Source organism: Herpailurus yagouaroundi, unplaced genomic scaffold (assembly GCF_014898765.1).
Source record: "Herpailurus yagouaroundi ecotype Mexico unplaced genomic scaffold, PumYag 221, whole genome shotgun sequence".
NCBI lineage: Eukaryota > Metazoa > Chordata > Mammalia > Carnivora > Felidae > Herpailurus > Herpailurus yagouaroundi.
Window position 1 is genome coordinate 16,287,867 of NW_024412452.1, and position 20,388 is coordinate 16,308,254.

General features: G+C 38.1%; 2 long non-coding RNA genes across 5 annotated transcripts in view; one reads left to right on the plus strand and one right to left on the minus strand.

Annotated features, from left to right (window-relative positions):
- Positions 1–2,890, plus strand: part of LOC121019093 (uncharacterized) — a 28,953-nt gene extending 26,063 nt beyond the window's left edge. For both annotated transcript variants that reach the window (XR_005785451.1, XR_005785452.1), the window contains one exon: positions 2,621–2,890. This is a non-coding gene — a long non-coding RNA (uncharacterized LOC121019093). The remainder of the gene's footprint in view (positions 1–2,620) is intronic.
- Positions 251–20,388, minus strand: part of LOC121019091 (uncharacterized) — a 93,137-nt gene continuing 72,999 nt past the window's right edge. The window contains exons 4-8 of one of the 3 annotated variants that reach the window (XR_005785446.1): positions 17,159–17,174; positions 14,572–14,685; positions 13,852–13,901; positions 8,266–8,317; positions 251–8,080 (exon numbers count right to left, since the gene is read on the minus strand). This is a non-coding gene — a long non-coding RNA (uncharacterized LOC121019091). The remainder of the gene's footprint in view (positions 8,081–8,265; positions 8,318–13,851; positions 13,902–14,571; positions 14,686–17,158; positions 17,175–20,388) is intronic. The other 2 variants (XR_005785447.1, XR_005785445.1) reach the window with 2 other exon arrangements.

Genomic DNA, 20,388 nt, shown 5'->3' on the forward strand with positions numbered 1-20,388 from the left:
CATTGCAATAGACCATTGTCATTGCAACCCAGTGGAGCATGCAGAGGTTTTCTGCACTGTTTCAGAAAACTGTTTAAACATTTGTTTTAAGGCATTCATGAAATATAATCAATGGACTGCTTCTCTGTTGTTGTTGTGATTTTTTTTTTTTTTTTTTTCTGAGTGTGTTTTAGATGTTGCTGTAGTTATTTTACCTGTTGGTCTTTTCGGGGTTTAACGTTGCTGTCTCGCTATGCTATTTCACTTTTCGGTGACTGTTCCCTCCACTGGCTAGAATGACTTTTTTTTTTTTTTTTTTTTTCAATGGAAGGAGATTTCAAGTTAATAACTAGTAAGAATCGGCTTTGAGGAAGGGTTTGAACCATCACGGAGCAGCACCCAAACAACTCGTTTTAATGATGGCAATCAAGTGTGTAGAGCTAATTCAGAGACAGGCATGGAACATGCTGATTTTAATAAGCTTTCAAAAGGCAATCTCTAACTTTTAAAAGTCTCTTTTTAATTTAATCGTCCTTGGTTCATACGATGCCAAAACAAACAAAACCATTAAAATATGTTTTCAATATGTATCCGCAGTGTTATTTGATAGTGTTTTAAATTAGCATTGTGTTGGTAAAATATTGATTTGATGAGCTTTAAAAATGGAAGAGCTAAAATCATCAACCTATTTGGGGGAAAAAGGAACATTTTTCCTCTAAAAAGGAATTAAGCCCCAGCCCCAGGATCTTGCCAGAGACAGGCTGGACCATGACACGGAAATTGCTGCGTTCGAGCATACGTATTACGTTCAGGTTAATAATCAAAGCGGTGAAGGTGAGAGAAGAAACACTATCTATACACTTCACATGTGTCAAAACACTATTGCCCTAAAAGCTCGGCAAGATTTGGTTCTTTCATTTATAATACAATCCTAGCATTCTGCGGTAGAGATGTACGAGGGTCTTTACATTTCCTTTGCCTAAATTATTTCATCTTGGTTGCTTGCACTGGAGTAGAGACATTGCTTCTGAGTACTGTGTAGCTTTCACATTTTATGTGCATTTCATCAGGCAAATGTCAAATTTGCTAATAACAAGAAAATCTCCTCATTTTTAATCATGCCACTCCTGTTGCATGGGGGTGGGGGGGTGGAGAAGGGGGTGGAGGAGGGAACATAAATGCATTGAGCAGTCTGACCAAAAGAAGAAGGAGAAAAATGCTTATTTGGGTTTTAAAATGACACATGCTCGGTTCTATCAATGTCTGCATCAGTGCATCATTAAATTCAGGATTTCAGGAGTTAATAGAAACTTGGTTATATTAGGGATGCTTTTCCAAGCCCAGGTTTGAAGCAGCATAATTATGTTCAACTGCTGTTGTTTGGAAAGGGCGAACAGCATCTTAGGCACAGAACAATGAAATTACAGCTGAGATTTAGGTTAGCAAAAGCCGTCTTCTCCAGGCTTTTATGATTCATTATTTCCCATTAAATACAGTATTAGAAGCATACACTGGATAGCTCATGGTTGCTGCTCTCGGAGCACATTATCTATATTACACAGGTCTGGGGAGCAGAATTAGAAAACTTTGGGGGAATGAGCAATATGTGTTTGCTGATAGAAGTACCATATGGCTCATCTTCTTCAATTGCTTTCATTGCGACTCTGATGCTGGAGAAATTAAAGTTTTATTTGATGTGGCACAGCTTAATGAACTGTCTTCTGTTAGGAAAATTGAATATGTTTCCTGTTATTTGAGCACAGAGCCTCCATGGTTTGGCTGATGAGGGATGCATTATGTATTGTTTATTTAGCATTTTGAAAACAAAAGCAAGATATTGAAGGTAAAATTGATTACTGCTGGATTGCATTATATAATCAAGTTTTCTCCTTTTAAATTTCCCTTCACAATCCTTTTGTAGTGTTTTCATATGAGATTGTTGCATGGTTTTTTGTTTTTCAGAAATACACAGGGCTTGGTTTTTATCAAGATACCTTTATTTGTAAACAAGCCACAGGAAACCCTAAACTCAGTACTGTTATATTTGTAAAGTTCGAAGGAGAATGTTTGGAGATAATGAACATATTCAGCTTGTGTGAATCTAATTGCAAAACTTCCAGTTTACCCCCAGTTGGTTTAGGGAATCCAACATTTGCTAGTTGAAAGGGGGATGTCATTCTCTTTTGTCTGAAAGAGACCACTTCAGAACATGCTGGGGAGGGGCCATAAGGAAGGAAAGAGTTTTTTAATATTTGGAAATACAAACCTCAAAATATCAAATGTAAGATTTTTGAGTTAGTTGTAGGTAAATGAAAAGACCACATTCAACCTGTGAATTAAAAGACAAAAGGAAGCGTATACACCATGAATTTAGATTTTCTTTTTTTTACTAAATAAATCGGATTAAAGAAACCGATCAAAAATATACTTACACGATGAGAAAATTGGCATGTCAATCCATGTGAATGGTCTCCATTCCCTGAAAGAATCTGCAAAGATATTCATTTAGCATTTTGTTTAATGCTAAATGTCCATTTTTGTTTTGGATCTGACTGTTTTAGAAATATGAAATCTGACTGATCTCTAAATGATTTTACACCGAATGTAAAATCATCTAATTGCTGTTTCTCTCATTTTCCAGTGAGAAACAATCCTCATATGTGCTGATGACTCAAGCACACGAATCGGCAACAAGCAAGTAGGATAAAAAATAGTTAAAATGAATCAACATTTATCTGGAAGATACAGTCCTGACCCTAAAAAAAAAGAAAAAAAAAAAAGAGTCATTTATCTTCTGTGTCCTGTGATGTTTTGAAGATTCTGGCAAATATGGCAGTTAAACAAACTTCTCTCACAATCTAAATACTGTCTGTTCAAGAGAGGCTTCCAATGTTTATAGCTCATAAGTAAAGAAAAAAAAAAAAAAAAAAACTCTGGTATTTTACCAAGAGTAGTGCTCTTGAAAATGTCTCCGAACAAAGTGTTTAAGCAAAACTTTGGCCACAGATATTCTCAATTCCTCATTCTTCCTCTGATTTTTTTTCAGTGAGGTATTTTCATATTCTATCATTATATTCCCTTTCTTGAAATTAACAAATTAATTTCAAAAAATTAACGCCTGACTATGACCTGGTCATACGAACTTCCTTCAGAAACAGTTGAGAAGAAAACATCACATTTTTATGAACCCCATCTCCTGCCAGGGGCCTCAGAGGAGGAACACCATTATGCATTGTTATCAGCGTGGTGTAATTTGACTGTTGACAAAGTATCCGTGGCAGTGAGAATGAGCGCAGTTAGAAGGGTGGCGGATTGTAATCAAGAAGATGCTTAGCTGTGCAACACTGCATCTTGAGCAGATTTGAATCAACATTGCCTTAAGGGGACACACACACATACCAAAAGAAAAAAAAATCCATTAATTTTTAGAGGAAAATTAGAGTGGCACTTGATGAAGTAAAATTTGACATGCGTTAATTGCTCCGCAGCTCTCCTAATTAGAGATTTTCAAATTCTTTTACTGCTGTCACCATGATGGCACATTGTCTTGCTGGACAAATACTGAAATTGCAGATTCGTTTCATCGGGAAGTTTTATGGAGGAAGATTGGACCGTGTCCTCTAGTCTACTTCCAAAAGGTGGACAGCTGGAGAGCAAAGAGGGGTTTTCGGCATTACCTTCACCAAAGATAAAAATAGGCTTGTTAAAACAGTTTCTGTTACAAGACTTAATGTAAAGGAAGTAGGTGCTGATGCGATTTTCTTAAACAGGCGGAAATGTTCCTTTGATACTCATGCCTCTGCTGCATATGAAATATTTCAGGTGGGAAGAAAAAAACCAGTGAAATGCTGCATTATAGACACGTTCTCATATTTCTACTTACAGTCTTCAGAAATCAGAGAAAGGGGATTTTGAAAGGCCATGTCACATTTTTCCCAGGCCTGAAGTGGAGGGCAACAGCATCTCTGGTCCCCCTTCTTATCTGACAGTAATGATGCTGCTCTTTGGCCCTCAGGATGGCACCAAATATGATCCCATAATAATTTTGGTTTCCCTTTTTCAACCCCTCTGTCTAGCCCTTGAACCTCTCTTAATTCATTAACATATCGAGTTTTTTCAATTTTCTATTTTCTTGCAATAACAATATTAATGCCAGGGTGAAAGCTTGATTGGAGCTAAATTACTTGTTACCTGCTGGCATTTATTTATATGGCATTGAATTATAAAGCTTTGCTATTGTCATGCCTTGGGCGAATTGTTTATGACACCAGTAATAGGAGTAATTGTTATTGTTGAAATTACCTGTCAGCTACCCATAGCAGTGGCCCTTGTCCCACTGACAAATAGTGACAAGGGAGAGGTATCCTCCATGCGTCCCCCTGATGGCTTCTCCTCTGATAATAAGAAGTGCAGGGCCTCTGATAATTTGCCTGTCACTGTTGAGCGCAGCTCAGAGAGAGTTAGCCAAATTGTTGTCATTCACTTTGACAAAGACAGCAAGATGCTCCTGTGCAAGAGGAGGATTATCAAAATAAATGAAATCGCTTACACACCCTTTGTTTGTTTGGCTCAAGAATTGCCTGGCTTTGTATGAGGTTGTGAGATCAGGGTCCGGTTCTGGGAATACCTCTGTTCATTCTAAGATGAGGATCCCCGGGAAGAAAAGGCCCTTCAGAAGACTCACTATTTTGCAATTTGCATTAGCTATTTAGAAATTATTTTCGGATATAAAGAAAAAGTCAATAAAATTGTAACAAGAAGTCTGTGGACGTGTGGGCGAATGCATTAGTTTAAAGCACATGTGAAATCCACACCTTTTCTCTCCTGCCTTCCTTTTATCCCTCTTTTTTGTTTTTGACCCACGCAGGCATTCAAATTCAGTAAGTGTGCAAAAATGCACAAATTTCCCAGGTGCGATCAAGTTTTCTTTAAAACTGTAGAAATCTGCATCTTTGACTCTTAAAGCCTTTTAGATTCTACAGTCAAATTTAGGATTATTATTTCAAATGGCTGTTTCCTTTCCATAAATTATCTTTTATTTATGTAATATCTTTATGTGTAAAGAGATAAATGAAACGTAGTTCCAGGTATGAAGCATCAATTATCACAGGCTAACAGAGGAAGCAAAACGACTCTGTTATTGCCAGAGCTCCAATATAAATATTTGCATTTTAAAACCCCTTGGTTGCAGCCTGTGAACCTGTCATAGAGGAGAGAGGGGGACATGGGAGTGGGGGATGGGGTCTGGGACTGTCCACATCTGAAAGAGAACTACTTTAAAGTAATCAAACCTTTGCTCTTATAAAAACCAAAATCATTCTCACCATTGCACAAAAAACATCATTTCACGCTAGGAAAATTCTTATTTTTAAGGGGCCTGTGAGGTTATTCCTCATAGATCTTGACAAATACTTTCTGTTATAAGACGTTGAAAAGAAAAGATATAACTAGGATAAATGTAAAATATTGGCTCCTTATAGGATAGTAATCATCTGTTTATTGGTCTCTACCAGACAAGTAATGACCAAGCCCAGCATTAAGTGCCAGCAACATTGCCTTGGGCCCTTCCCCTCCTAACACTGGCCATCATCTGATTAGAGAACCTCAAAGAAGTCACTATTGCATAATTTTCTGGGTCTTAACAGTGCAGGTTGGCTGGCAGGAAAACTACCTAGGAGGGTTGATAAAGCAACAGTGAAACATGATTTTATTTACTCCACTTACACCGTGCTCTCTGAAAAAAGTCTCTGAGTATCTCAGACGCTGGTGGTTGCACAAGGAACCTAAAACTGGTTCAAATAGGAATTGTGGGAGATGTGGGGGAGGCAGCGGGGTTGGGGGAGGGGGGCAAGACAGGAAAAGTAAAATTATCCATCTCTTAAAGCTTTCCATGAGCTGCACCTAGAAGTAATTAACAACATTGTTATGGGCATCTAGACCTTTTCTTAGGTGTTCTGTATTTAAAGCAGGTAAGTTTCTAGCAGTGCTAAAATCATAGATGCAAAAACATGATGATGGGAATAGAATGAGTTTTTAATTCCTAATAATAATGAAGTCGACGAAAGGCAACCGCTCACTGGTTAACCATGTTGAATGTCCCTGATTAACAAGTGGAAGGCAGTGACATAATTAAGAGGTTATTGGTAGTAATAAAAATGTTCAAACCTGTCTTGGAATGTGATCCCTTTAACAGATAATTTTTAAGAATGTAGCATGTCCTTGCTTTCTCTGTCGAGACACATGTTAGTGATCCCAGGAGGGAAAATAAACATACGTTTTTAAATGAAGATATTTTAAATGTACCCCATATTTCAGCGTGTTGCTGTAACCTGGTCTTTTTTATGTTCCTCCTATAAAACCTAAATTAAGCCTCTTAGGAGTGGTTTTGCTGTAGGCTTCGTCTAAAAACACAATACATTTTAAATGGTTCCAGTACTTGAGCGCACTTTAACATGTGATCACTACCGTGCCTTCTCTTCCCCCCTCTTCCAAGCAGCAGGCTTTTAAAAGGATGAGCCTTCTTTAAAATTTAGCTTCATTTGAAATGTAAACTTTTAACAAATAGTAATTGCTCCTGTAGCTCTATTGATAAAGTGACTGGCAGCAAATCTTTTCTCTCTCGCGCGCTCTCTCTCCGTCTCTGTCTCTGTCTCTCTCTCTCTCTCTCTCTCTCTGTCTCTCTCTCGTAACATTTTGAAACACCCATCAGTGTCAAAGGAAACTGCACACGTCTCCTTTGCTGCTCTAAATAAGGCTCAGCAATGTTAAGAAAAATGTCAGAAAAAGCTCAGTGGATTAAAGTAACATTTCTGCACCATGTCACGGAGAATGGCAGGGCAGACTGGTCTGCATAATTCTGAAAGATATCTCGTGTAAAATGCTTACTCTATAAACCAAATGAAATTTTATTTGGAAAGATTTAAGATTGTATTTGATAACATACAACATCCAGTTGTTTTTCTAGATCCTGTTATTCCTTAAGATGCCTTTGGTATGTATTTTTTAAATCAGAACAATAATACACTCTTCTCTTTGTAACATGTTTCTCCACCCGTGTGCAGCGTTAAAATACATTGCAGACTCTTCAAAGCATTTTTCTTTTCTTTCTCAAATTCCTAGGATGTTCATTCAGTGAAAGCAGTAAAAACGCTGCGCTTTTGCGCATGCAAATTTATTGAGCTAATCAGTCCTTTTTCACCTTAAATAAAATTTGTATATAGCTTTGGAGATTCTCACAACCGTTCGCTTATAGATATAAAAAATAGAGAGAGAGCATTTACATTTCATTCATGTATTAAAAATAAATTACTGGCTTGAGATTTTTAGTTTTGTTCTATTTTTTTAAAGAATATTCAATAATTGCAAAAGAGTATAACGGTAGTAACATATCTCATAGTATCATAAGTATGTAATTAAAACTTAACAGTTAAAAAAGAAAATAATGCACAGATTCATTACTGGATACCAACAGACACAGCAAAATTAGTTTTACAGAAACAAGGTAAATCTCAGCTGATTTTAAGTATAAACTTTTTCAAAACGGCTTAAAAATGAATTTAGACAAATTTGTCTCTTAACCTTTAAAGATTTCCTGCCTGTTTCTGTATGTCCTTTATTACATTAATTTTTTATTTAAATTACACCATTAACTGGATATGAATTTATCAAGAATACATGTATTGATTTATAAAACAGTACCATTAATTATTATAATAGCTAGATGTAGCTGATATTACAAAGCCATTTAAAGGTTTTTAATATAACTTGGACATACATAGATAGATAGACATTATGGACAAGACTACAATTTAAACTGGCTACTAGCAGTTAATGAAATCCTTGATTTATATTCTAGTTTAGAGATTGATTATATTGTTGCTTTGTAAAACTATTTATATTATGCCATTTTTCAAAGGATGTCTCAATAAAAAAGCTAAATAAAATATTCAGTCAATTCCCAAAGCAGATTTTGTTTTCTATATTTTAAATGCTAGTGAAAATAATTGATTGTGTGTGTTCCAAGCTTTGTCATTTCCATTCCAGAGGTGGCTTTCTTGATGGGAGCCTCGTTTGCAATGCACACTTTCACACACTCTTGATCCTTGCAGAAACAAACCCCTTCTCTTTATTTCATTACCAACATCGTTCCCCGCCACCCCCCCCCCCAAAAAAAAACAAACCCATGTATATTTCACAAAACCCGCACATCAGGACACATAAGTCTTTTTGGCATCTTTTATGTTATGCATTTTTTTTTCCTTAAGGTTGTGGAAAACTGGGACTTACCCCAAAGCCGCAAAGCAGGCAATCACGAAGAGTATTTGGGTAAGAATGCAATCTGAAGAGAAAAAAAGAAAAATGAGGAAGAATATAAGCAAATAACTGTAACACTTTCAAATTACTTTTCAAATGATAATTAGCCAATGCATAGATTGAAAGTTAAATTCTTTTCACATTGTACTTGGTTTGGGTCTCCTAGTCTCTTTATTTATATCACTTTTCCTTGCCTGGCAACATATGTTACCGATTTATTATAGTATTTTTACTGTTAGCAGACAAATCTAAAGGCTAGCTGAGAAGGCTAGCTTCATCTGATGACTTTCACAACAACTGCAGGGCATCCTTGAGGGTGAGCCAATAGGCTCTTTTGAAGCTATAATACTATTAACCATTTTGATGCCGAAATATTCCTTATGGCTAAAGTTGTTTCTCTTTTGGTAGGTGCTCTGGGTTTTGCATATACAAAAGTTTAATGTAAATGATTTGTTTAGTAAATATTTCACTAGCCTTCTAAGCACTTTCTTCCATGTGTCCTAAGTTGCATAAAAGCCACATGAATGCTTTGGTTTCTTTATTTTCCCTTTCTTTTACAGGACACTGAAATCTGGACACACATTTATAAGTAAACAGCTATCAAGCATCAACTTAAGTTGTCACTTCCCCCTCCCCCATGCCATTAATTTTCTGCTATGCCACTAAAAGAAACAAATAATCTTTTAGAGTTTCAATGATCACATCTCTGATATATGTACAGTCCAGAGAAGTAAAGTTCAAGCAAGAGAGATTCTTTTTGACCAAGAATCTGAAATTACTTGGCAAATTAAAGGTGCCGTTTGTTATGGCCATTTCAATGGCTACGTGGTACTAGCCAAAGGTTTATGCCTTTTAATACCTACACATGAAAATGTTTTCGAATTGTATTTGTTGACTAAAGCTATTCATTTGAAAGCTGCCGAATAACAAACTTCCATCTTTGATCACCTGTAATTGACTTCAGACCAAATTAGCTAGTTACTTGAATTTAAAATCTTGTTTAAAAACAATCTCTTTCTCCACTTAAATGTCCCACGTGGTGTTCACTTCCAACTTCAGGTACATTTTACAGACTTTCTTCTGAGCATGCATGGCTTAAAATTTTAGAAATTAAATCTCAAATTTTGGAAGCCAGTGTTGCTGGTCTACAAGGTCCAGCTCAGCCACTAAAATTTTAATGTAATTTTGATATTAGAATTCAGCCAATAAAACCGAGATTATTCATGGCCACACTTAGGGGTCTCACTATCCAGAAAGTGCATTTTGAGGACCTGGAATGCACCCTGCACCTCTGAGATGCAGAAGGTGCCTAAGAGGTATTGTCTGTCCAAACACACCTAGCACAGTAGACGGTCTTCAACCCATAGCCGTAACTTTCCAACGTGTTTCAGAAACACCACCAATTTGGTTTTAAAATATTTGCATGTAGAATTTGCTTTTGGAACAGGTGGTGAAATAACTACAATCCATCTCACCATTCAGCTAATTCTATTTTTCCTTGATTAAAAGTTTACAGATCTTCATCATTTATACTTCGGTATACTGGCCATAAATTTTATTTTAGTATTAATTATAATTATCCCAGCACAATAAGTACATTTTATATTTATTCATATATAGATATGCAGCTTCGTCTTAGTCTAATGTCAGTTAATCTTTAAGTGGGTTTATTGTTAATACCTATTGTCAGATATTTACGGTATTTATTTCTCTTTTGTCCCCAGGAGGCATCTTATGGTGACTATAGGTAATTTTAAGTCAGAAGCAATTATGATCAACAGGACTTGAGCTTCAGAGAATGAGGCCAACTTTCTGAAAGCATAAATGCACAGCAATTCTGAAAGTGATTGTGTGTAGGGTTATCAATACCCAAGTGACTCAGTGCTAGTCCTGTCATTCCATGAATGACTCTATCCTAAAGGCAGTGATGAGGACAAGTCAATTTAAATATTAATTTTCTCATAAAAAAAATGAAGGGAGACAACGCCATAGAAGGTCCTGGAGTTTCCTTCTTCAAAAAATTATACTCTTGAACAAAAATTGAATCTTCAGCAGGATTTTATCCCCATATTTAGAAGCATGCCAACTGTGAGAATGGCGATCCAAGCTCCTTGATGCTTTTTTTCCTTCTAGACTAGGTCCTCCACTCCACGACACAGTGCCCTTAGTAGAGGCCATGGGCCTGCTTCTCTGCTTCTCTTAATCTGCCCTGTCCACCCACCACATCCTCTCTCCCTCCACCACCTTAAAACAGGTGCTTTTTAAAAACCTGAATTTAAAAATACAGGTTCCTCTGGCTTCCTAACTGGGGCTCCGTCATTATCATTCTGTAATGTATCTAAATGGCCCCTTACAGCAACTGGTCCAAGGCTAAGCTGGGATCCCCACTTCTCTGTTGTTCTCTCACCTCCACCCCGACCCCCAAGGGCCACCCCCCTGCTTTCTGTTTTGTCCATCACCTCAGTTCTTTTCCCTTGTTTCTGACCTGCACTTTTTCTGGATCAGACGCAGGCAGGTTGAGAGGTAATGAGAACCAGATGGACATAGCACAGAAATTGCCCAAATGGGTATGAGAATGTGGGGAGCTGTCAGGCATGGAGAGAAGCTGGAATTTTTCAGCAATAAAATGGGATTTATCGCCACTCTACCACAGTCATTGCCGACAACCGTTTACCTTGACAGAAACCCCATTCCAATAGGCCACGCCGATGCAGATTCTTTTTTCCCAAAGAGTGATGATTGGTATTTGTTCTAAGGCTCAAATGGCCTGCACTAAAGGTGAAGCATTAGGCCAAAGTCCTGTATTCCCCACTGAGGCAAATGAACCTGCTAAAATAAGTTCCTTCCACAATGGCTGTGTAATTGAAACCAGAAAGTGAGAGAATTTGATAAATTGCTTGACCCTGAAGGAATGTTAAGGTCATAAATTTTCATTGCATTTTTTCTCTCTCTTTTTTTTATTTTTATATATTGATTATATTTAGTATTTGCTTCAAAATTCAACAAGCTTACAGATCATCAGTTGTGGCCCCAGGGGACAGCACAGTAAATCATCAATTAAGAGGGCAGGGGCCATTCTCGCCTCATCTTCCAGAGAGGACTGTCAGCTCCTCAGTATGCCAAGGACAGTCATGGAGGTGTCTTACATCTCAGAATTATTCCAACTTTGCACGCAATTTGTCCTAGCGTGGACAAAGTCAAACCCACAGGAAAGATTTTTCTCAGAGGGTACTGCTCTACTTCTATCATTTAAGAATGATGAACTGTTAAGAGGCTGGCAATCCATTTACAGCGATCACACCCACGTCCCTTTTTCCCCTGGAACCTAAAAGTAAGAACAATTGTATTTTAGTTAAAAAAAAAAAAAAAAAGGCGCTCCTCCTTTTTAGGTAAATTGAAAGTGTGCCTGCGTGTGTGTGTGTGTGTGTGTGTGTGTGTGTGTGTGCGTGCGCGCGCGCGCGCGCGCGCTTGAAAGCACCCGCACTTCTGAATGCTGGTTTTGGCAAGTCTGCTTTGAGATCTTTCAAACTTACTTTTTTAAAATCTGGATTATCTTAATGTGGAAATAAAACATAGGTCATAAAAACAGCCCAAACCACATATTACATAATGTAAAAAGGACTGAAATACTAAAGTCATCACATAGTAGCGAATTTCTACACATCTTGCTTGAAGGCTTGACCTGTTTTTCTAAAAAGTGGATAAACTAAGCTTGTCAGCATTCTAATTTAGTTGTATTTTCTACCAATTGCTGGTAGTGATATATTACGAAGAGAGTGTGTGTTTCGCCACTCTACCAGGTTAAATAATTTCTTGATAGCCAAAACTCCTTATCCTTGAAAATTTTAAAGAATAACCTATCTCCTTTGTGTTTATGTGCTTGGCTTGTTCTCACTGTTAAATAAATAAAATCAGGAGTACTTGATCACTAACGCATAACTTTCTGCTCAGATTTTTCAGAATTCAAGAGACCCAAACTGGGATGCAGAGTGGAACTTCTGAGTGATCGCTGGGACAATTTCTCTAACTTAGGAAAGATTCGTGATGATTTCTTTTCAACTATTAATGATCAGTTTATAGACTGAAACCAATACTAGCTCTAGGATGTTTAAGTATTAAATAAGCACATGGACTTTTCTTTAAAACCAGCTAAACGGTAGAAGAAAAGAGATAGTTTAGGTTGCCTTCCTTAAAGTATTATCAAGAGGGGTGAGGCTAAATAATTTCCAGCCCTATATCCTACTTTATTTCGTTCAAAAGTAATTAATGACAATATTTATTAAGAGTATTTCTATCTCAATTTTTTTTTTGGCCAAGTAAAGGAATGGGAAAGAGAGTCCATAAAAGGAACCAATTCGAGTCCTTGTTATTACAAAATGTAAAAGTCAGAGAATTTGTGAGTGATACAAAGTAGTAAGGAATAAGTAGGACCAGAGCTGTTGGAAATCTTAGAATCTGGCTCCAAAGTACAGGGAAGAAGATAATTTTCATATGTTAGTGCTTATATGTATATAAATATTCAAATAAAGGGGCGCCTGGGTGGCGCAGTCGGTTAAGCATCCGGCTTCAGCTCGGGTCATGATCTCGCGGTCGGTGAGTTCGAGCCCCGCGTCAGGCTCTGGGCTGATGGCTCGGAGCCTGGAGCCTGTTTCCGATTCTGTGTCTCCCTCTCTCTCTGCCCCTCCCCTGCTCTGTCTCTCTCTGTCCCAAAAATAAATAAAAAAAAAAAAACGTTGAAAAAAAATATTCAAATAAGAATTCAGCAATGATCTGTCTTCATCTTATAGAGGGGAGCTCATGATGTACACATGATCTACCTTTAATCTAGCAGCTTTGTCCGTGTTAAAAACGTGGCTTCCTTCCTCTATACTTGAACATTGTGTTGCAAGGCTGCTTCAGAAAAACAAAAAATAAATATATGCATATGTATGTATATATACATACATGTAAGTATAAATAAAATATGAACAGAAAATGGCTTCAATCACTAATATTTTTGCAAACTAATGTTCAGCTGATGCCCCTCAATTTTATATTGCATCACATTAGTGTCATAATGGTAATGACTAGCCTTTATTCACTAACAGTTTGAGTCAGCACTTTGAGACATTTTCAAATTAGGTCATACTGCACATTTGTGGCTGATACAAAGGTTGATTAAGAGAGCTGCACAATTTTAAAGTGATGTGGTGTGAGTTGAATTAAGTTCTCTCTGATAGTTACGGGAAATGTGAGCCACCATAACTAAGCAGAAATAATGTATGGGCTATAGGGGGAGAATATATTTCCACAGAGTGCTTGAAGTCATACTCATTTACAATTTCACAAAGTCCTCTGTCTGTTATGGAAGAATTCTATCATGGGGCCTAGAAACAAGCAATGAATTACAATAAGGACACTGGAGGCCTGGTCCTCAGTCCTGTTGCAGTGAAAGTCAGTTTTTGCCTTTAAGTCCCTTTTGATCTTCTCAATAAAGAGCTCGCCCCCCCCCCCCTTCTAGACACTGACTACTGCTTTTCTGAAGTCAAAACGATCCTGTGCCACAACCAAACCATTTACCCATAATGTGATGAGGCTGAGGTCTGGCTACATTGCTATGCAAGCTGGACCTGAAGAGAGAAAAAAAGAAAAGAAGGAAAAAGGTCAATCTAAAGTGATATTATCATGACAGACCCCCAACCTCACCTAAAACGTGTAGGCACAGGACCGGCTTTAATTCACCCAGCACTGCCAATGAACTGTAAAAATGGCTCCTGAAAGGCAGAGCACCTTTTCATTGGGTTTAAGAGGAACAAAAATAAAAGCTGAAATTCTTACTCCGTTTGCTCAAAAAGGGCCAAAGTAGCTGTTAGTCACTCTATATTGCCCTCTATGTAGCAGAAAGGAGCCAGAGGATATTTTTCTAGATAAATACATATATATTTTTTTTATTGTGCAAGTGGCCTTAGAAGCCAAGGAAACTGGAGAAAAACTGCACCAGTGCATGGCACTGAACCGAAAGAAAAGCTCCTTCCTTGGCCAGCAGACTTTGGTCCCGAAGGACACAAAAGGAGTTCCCTATAGTTTCTCTTGCACATACACCTGGCTTTCTTCGCATAGGCATCCTGAAACACAGTGTGATCAAATCACATTGGATTTCTGGTTTTGTTCGGATTTCTGGTTTTGTTCTGCTTTTTCAAATTTCAACTTCCCATGCAAACCTTTCTGGGCTTCTGGCTTCTGTCCCCGTCGGGAGGGACATTACAGGATGTGCTGCCCTGCCCCCTGCAGACCCCTTACCTCCAGTTTCTTCTCAGTTTTTTAGGAATTCCATCTGAGCTTTACACGGAAGTTTGGGCTGAACTTGTTTTCTCAGGGAGAAGACATAGGCAGGGTAAGCAGGACAGGGCCCCGCTTAAAAAAAAAAAAAAAGTATACATGATTAAAAAAAAAATAATAAATGCACCTAATTAGGAATATAATGTAATATCCACAATCATTCTCAATATTTATAAATATGCTTATATTCCAGGCTCCTTATGATTTTCACAAGAATTAAAGGCAAACAGTCTTCAGATCTTGAGAGGGATAAAAACAAGAACTCTTTGGAAGGAAGAGAGGGAAGGAAGGGAAGAGGAAAACCACAGGGAAGGAAGGACGAGAAAGGAAGATGGATTTCAGCTCTTTCTGTCCCAGCGAGGACCTGCTCCCAAGGTGTCCATCCCTGTTCACTGATTTCTATCCTTCAACTGTGAAAGTTACAACCCATGCGAGTGGTAGGCAGTGACCCATACTGCCTTCAATTCTGCTGTCATGAATCTCTTGCTTTTTAAATGTTTATTTATCTACTTGAGAGAGAGAGAGAGAGGGAGAGAGAGAGCAGAGGAAGGGCAGAGAGAGAGGGAGGGAGAGAGAATCCCAAATAGGCTCCGTGCTCTCAGCACACAGCTTGATGCCACAAACCACGAGATCACGACCTGAGCCCAAATCAAGACTGGGACACTCAGCAGACTGAGCCACCCAGACGCCCCATGATTTTCTGGTTACTACGCACAACCAATAGTTCTAATAAGCTGTAGCTTAAATTTGGATAACTCCTGGTTCTTGCTGAGCTACAGAGGTTGCTCTGGGCGGAGCAATCTGATGATTTATCACAAAAGCAGAAGTCACAGAACGTCCTGTGACCCAGATTAAAACACAAATATCCCTGGGTTCATAGTCTGCCAATTAATACCTGAAGCAATGGCAGCACTATGTCTCAAGCACATACATTTTCATTTTGAACACACCCCTGGTGTGTGCAATCACTTAATTTACATTTTCAAAAGGTCACTTGTGGTGCTCGCTAGAAGCGACTATATATTTTACTTATTTTGAAGTAGGCTAATTTGCCTACCTTGCACACCTTTCTGGCCACTGGGATGACAGATATCTGATTCAGACATAATATCGCAATGAATAGATAAAAGTAGTTTTGCCATTTTGTTAAGCAATTAAGGGAATACTTGAGTTTCTCCAACAGTTTAATTTAGTACACAAGAATAGCATCTATGAGCTATGTTTATTAATAGTGGGTTTTTTATTATTATTTTCCAGAACAGATACAGTAACATTACAGGGGTTCAATATGACTTTTGATGATCTGGCATGCAGTGATTAAATAAGGTTAACCCTCATTTTATATGCTAATAGGATATTTATAATCTCCACAGCATATCCAATTTAACGATTTTATTCTCTGTTGTTCAGAAAGTATTTCTTATTAGTGAAAGAGAATACCCTTACATTCACCACAGATGCTAGTTTAATTGGGCTTGAGTGCATTGTGTATAATTAGTCCACTTCTCTAATATTTCATCTATAATTACACAATGAACAATGTGCTTAAATTTCATAAAATTAGTGGGTTCAAAAGAAAGACTTCAAAAAAAAAAAATAAGCATTCCATTTTCAAGCTTTCCCAAGCCTTACTGAGAGCCCAGTGAAAATACAGTTCAGGCCAGTGTGAGTGAATGGTGAATGGATGCCCAAAGGCTCTGAAGTTAAAAGCAAAAATAATGGTCTCCCCTAGCTCCACTCATCCCACCCAATGACAATGTTAGTGGCAAAACTGTTTGGTCCAGGCCCAGCTGTCACTGGAGAAACAGGATTAAAATCCCTATATACTATATTCCCAAGGTCCCTGCAAATGTCCGTCTTCAAGAAGGTATTTTGAATGTCAAATCTGTTTGGTTTGGGGTTTGGGTATTTTTCTCCCCCAGCAGTTAGAACTATTTTGGGCAAACTCATTTCAGATAGCAGCCTATGAAGTTTATCACGGAAACCAACTTTTAGTTCTGTTAGGAGTGTGACCAAATAGAGAAAGAGGGGGAACAAAAAGAGTGAGAGAATCTGGTTCGTGATTTTGAGCTTTTCTTTATTGATTGGAGGAAGTTAGAGGAGACTCTGAGTGTGCAGGTGTGTGTTGCCCATTTTAGTTCACATGAGGCTATTTTTACACTGGCAGGATACTTAACTTGCAGAATTAAAAAAAAAAAAAAAGAACAAGGACAAATGAAAAATGTATTGTAGGGGTTAAGAGACTTTTTCAAGGGCCATAGGTAGCCTTCATTTTCAGTGCTATCCAGCTCAGGAGAGTTAGCCAAGGTCAACAACAGGTCCACATGTCCCCTTCAATGTGCCTTCTCTTGTACCCCTAAAATATCCATGTTATAAGGTTCCTAGAGGTTCTTAGTTCCTCATTTTGCTTCCAACATGTTTGTTCCACTTCTACCAACGAGAATGACAATTGTCAAAGTGATCACTGGGACCTGGCAGACTACCCATTGGTCAACAAATAAAGACCCCCCCCCCCCAAAAAAAAAAAACTTCAAAAAGAATCACTTACCCTTTGAACCCAGAACCTATAAGGAAAAAAACAGTTGTTTGTTGTAATTGTCAGGATCTACTCAGGAAAATAGAATCACCACCAGACAGTCAACAGAGGGGTTTAAACTAGGGAACTAGTTACAAAGGTGTTGAAAGAACTGAAAGGTCAAATGGAAGCCACCAAGAGTTTGGTAATAGCAGGAATCCACTGCCATCCCTAGATGAAGGAAGGGAACAGGTTCCGGGACCTCAGAGGAGATCCAGCTATTGCCAGACCCACCTCCAAAGCACATGGGGGCAGAGGGTGGACTATTCCAGCTCTCTCATCCACCCTCCTCAGAGGGCCCTTTTGCAGAACCTTTGTGGAAGCCAGATGGCAATGTACTTCGCAGGGCTGAGCCCCCTAGACTAGGAAAGAGCAAGGAAAGAGCAGGAATGGGTCTAAGAGCAAACAGATACATGCCCCAAAGCATGGTTCCTTCTCAACAAGACTTTTGTGTGAAGATAAAATTCCAAATGAATCCTGGTGTGAATTCGGTAGAAGAAAATTGATATTTATTTTGTTTTCAAATTCCCAGTGTGCTATATCTAGGAGTGCCCACTAGGAAAACAGCTACCATATTGAGGTTAAACACTGAGCAAACTCAATATATTTCACCTGTGTGGATTAAAAGGCGATACAGGTGCTTAAAAGGTTGAGGGCACCCTCAATCCCAAACCCCCGAAGTTGTTTGTCAGGGTTATTTCTACCCCATCTATGTCATTTTCTACCCCAGTGTGGCCTACCAGTGGCAGTGTGAGGTGCAAACAGAAGGTCATTCTTGACTTCAAGTTTTCTGGTCTCATAGACTTTGTACAACCCAGACGTTGCTTGAACAAAGATGGGAGGTTTTATTCAGGATGCTTTGCTGCATCCCAACTGAGTAACCGTAGATCATCTATGTTCCATGCTCCTTCACTGTACTGCTGCCCCATGGCCAGAAGAGAGCAGGACCATGGAAAAGCTGTTGATTCTATTGCGCTCATAACCCTTTATTCTTCCCGGACACCTGCTAACACTAACAGGGTTTGTTGTTCAGGCTCAGGGACAATGTCACCTTGAAACCTAGACACAAGTGCACTTTCAACATTTAACATCTTATCTCCCTTCCCCTCTATTTTCAGCCATATCACTTGTCCATTACAATACATGCTGCAGTTAAAAGAGATTTGCATTTGGTCCTACAAAAATGAAGATTTCATAAGTTGGCTTTTTTTCCCCCCTCCTGACCAGAATCCATATTACTTGAAAAGAGAAAGGCCAAAGGGAAATTATTGCTATTTTAGACAGCAGCATAAATTTTCTTCCTATTTTTAACCTAGCTTTTAATTTAATAAGTTTTATGACCCTTATATTAAGTACATATGTTTTACAAGACATTGTGTCCCTTGAGTCACCCTGAATTTGCTCTACTGTACCAGAGTTAAATGAATGAATACCATGTTTCTGATTTTAGTTCACCCTGCATTTGATCCTTATAATATGCCTGGTAAACCTTCATAAAAACAGAGAACTCAAAGGCCATCTAAAGGCTAGCATATATTGTTTTAAATGAAATGAATGAATATGCATCCCCCTGAAGTATTTTAAATTTCGAATTTCTCTCCTACTGGTGTTTGTAATAAATAATTAAGGACATACAGAGTAGTGGAAATGGTCTCTCTCCTTCAGAACTAGCAACTAAGCATACAAACACCTTTATGTGTTTATTCCATTGGCCAATGCGCAGACATCATTCCTTCAAATTAAGGTTTCAAAATTGTAAACAACCAGATTTGGTGCTCTGAAGTGATATTAACTTCCTTCTGCAAGAAGTTCTATCATCATGTGTTCATGATCATTTGAAAATGAGTTTGGTGCTACTTAAACATAATAGAGGGTCTCACCATTCCTAAGAGAAAGACTATTTGAATAATAATTCCATGTCTACGTAAGAATAAATTTTTGAATTCATAGCAGAATGGAGAAAAACACCTACAGTGTTAGTGGAGAGGTGGGTTTAGTAGTTAGTAGTTGGTTAATGAAGACGTAGGTTTTCCTGAGTTTCCTGTGGGGTGGGCAGTGGGTAGGAGCTGTGGGAGCAGAGGAGTAAACAGTGCAAAAATGAAACAACCTTGCACTGGTGACAAAACTTGTTTCTTCGTTGTTAAGATGTAGCAGATTTTTATATCTTACCAGAGTACAGGAGCTATTGATTAGCTGAATATTCAACCAGAAAATCTTTATAATGTAATAAGATTTGTTCTGAAATATGCTTTATAAATTTTCTGCTTCAATTCTGATTTTCAAATGGTTTCCCTACATATGCCAAAGTTTAGTAAATCAAGAGGCTACTAAAAGTGCATTTTAGGTCAACGAATTGAGGGTGGCTTAAACTCAAGATGGCAAAATTAGCCTTTACACCACAGTTTCAGATTATGTGCCAGACTGTATGACTGGGTACACTTAAGTTTACTAATGTATCAAATCCAATTCAAGAAGCCATTAATTTCTTTCCTTTTCATTTTGTTTGCTTTTGTCCTACTTCAGTGACTTTGAAGGACATGACCTTAAAATATAATTGGTTATTCAGTAGAACTTCCCTCAAAGATCTACATAAGAATTGATGTTTATTTCACAATCGTGTATAGGCTCGAGAAAATTGATATGTTGCCTTGCGATTTTATTGTTAGAGGAAACCATCCATTATTTTCAAAAGGAAAGAATCTCAGCCTCTCTATATTTCATTTCAAAACTGAGTGACCAAAATACTAGACCTGTTTGAAATCTATTTAAATATTTGGTACCTTATAGATTATTTGCATTTAAAAGGCTTTTTGTTTTGTTTTTTAGAAAACATGTAAGAGTCTCTAATATCTAGAAACTCTTGGTCATTCAACCATCTATGTTATGGCTACTCAGCTGGGAAATACAGGTTAGGATGGAATGTTGGCATTAGGCTCCAGGAAAACCAGGGCTGGCCATTTTAGCCCGTCAGCTAGAACTCCTGGTCACCTCCCAAGGGGCAAATTGATGTCAAGTTCTGCTGTCTGTCAGGATTAAGTGCCTGTTTGCTTTTTCACTAACATGTGGTTTGAGAACAAAGCAGCTCAAATCTCCTCAGTCCCTAACAAAGCATCTCAAATTGCTGAGTAAAATTCCTTAATCCCCCATCTTAATCTGAAAACACCATCAGGCATGGTAGGACACTGTGGTCTCTTTTTGTGTTG